Raw genomic sequence first — 402 nt, 5'->3', positions numbered from 1 at the left:
TGTGTGTATACTAGTTGTAAGAAAAGTTACGAATGAAAGCAACTGCAGAATTCTCCAAGCATATGTTGGATTCCTACCATCAGACGCCAAGCGATGTTGCCACATGTTGGGAACAAACGTGCAAGCAGTGAGATAAACAAGCATGATAAATAAACAGAGACTATCCACATGCTATCCATCCAGGTGAAAAAAAGATTCACTTGGGGAGCCTCATTTTACGCATCGGTGTGAGAGGGTTTGAAAAAGGCAAGAGAGGTTTCCGGGTGGGTGGGTGTGTGTATGGAACTTTCCTGCATGAACGCATGCAGGAAAGTTCCATGGAGACTCTGTTACGTCAAGCGCACCTATTTTGTGGCCAGGGGATATTCACTGGCCATGCTAATGCGTGCTTGATAATCCAAG

Source organism: Penaeus monodon, chromosome 31 (assembly GCF_015228065.2).
Source record: "Penaeus monodon isolate SGIC_2016 chromosome 31, NSTDA_Pmon_1, whole genome shotgun sequence".
Taxonomy (NCBI): domain Eukaryota; kingdom Metazoa; phylum Arthropoda; class Malacostraca; order Decapoda; family Penaeidae; genus Penaeus; species Penaeus monodon.
The sequence above is the reverse complement of the archived record's forward strand: the minus strand, read 5'-3'. Positions refer to the sequence as shown.